This window comes from Sinocyclocheilus grahami, unplaced genomic scaffold (genome assembly GCF_001515645.1).
Source record: "Sinocyclocheilus grahami isolate Dianchi unplaced genomic scaffold, SAMN03320097.WGS_v1.1 scaffold3688.1, whole genome shotgun sequence".
NCBI lineage: Eukaryota > Metazoa > Chordata > Actinopteri > Cypriniformes > Cyprinidae > Sinocyclocheilus > Sinocyclocheilus grahami.
This window is the reverse complement of record NW_015508772.1, coordinates 8,342-9,570: the sequence shown is the minus strand read 5'-3', so window position 1 is coordinate 9,570 and position 1,229 is coordinate 8,342.

Below are 1,229 nucleotides of genomic sequence, written 5' to 3'. Positions count from 1 at the left end.
ACCCATACAATGTTTTTTTGGCTGTTGCTACAAATATACCCCAGCAGCGACTTAAGACTGGTTTTGTGGTCCAGGGTCACATTTGGTCTTTTTGAACTTATGGGCTGTTTATTTTATGTTTAGTTGGTAATAACTGTGGAATATCCAAGATCATAGCTGAAAATTAAACTTAAAAAGGCTCATATGACTGTAGTCGATCTAGTATGAGAAAGTACCAAGCAACCTGTAAATGAAAACGTAAAATAATTCTAGGTCAGTTCATTTTGAAGGATGCACTGAAAATCACATATTATGCATTATAAAACATAGGTTATTAAAACGCAAAGCATATCAGTTCCCTTTAAAATACGCCTCTTCTTAAAACACAAAAATGCTGCAGGCAGGTGCAGGGGATGAAGCTCTTGCTCTGTGAGAGGCCATATGGGCTGTGTGGTGCCTGGAGGTGCTCGTCTCCTCACGTGGCAACTCCACTTATCCTCAACTCTCTGCCGTGGGCCGTCAGCATTAGAGGCAGGAATGATTGTGCGCACCCTTCTGTGCTTCATAATAAACATTCATGACGTGTTTTAGCATTTATACTACCTCGCTAATGTGTAGCAATGTTGATGGTACGTCCCAGAAACAGAGGGCCTTGGGGACGATTGCTCCATTTCCCCCTTCCTTCTGTTTATTAATTTATCTGTTTTATTTGTGCCATGCCTGACCTGAGGACAGCTTAGCCATCTTTAAATGAGTTCAAGGTGCTTCGGTGAACATTTGCTTTTGAAGGACGTATTCGCATTTGACAGATTTCAGCCTCTCATAGACTTTTTCCACTCAGTTCAAATCATGTCAGGTGGTGTTTCTTCAACTATGGGCACTTTTGACTCTGTGGACTTTTAAAGTCTCTTAAAAATCACTAGTTTATTTAATTTGTTTACTAAAGCTGGCTGCACACTAGATGATTTTCAAATCTTAAAAGATTTTAAAACCATGGGAGACCACAGACATGAAGACAGTTCAACCGATTTTTAGCCTTATAATCCTCTGAATGCGCACACTAGATGATTAGACCAGACCACCAGACCACACACTTGATGATTGTCGGAACGATTTCACAGTGACATGAGATCTCACGGACACTCGCGAGATCAAAAGTGACTCGAGAAGAAAAACAAATAGAGGACAGTCAATGTTGTCAGCGGCGCGCATTCTGTTTTACAGTGAAAAACAAAGTATAGAAAAGAATA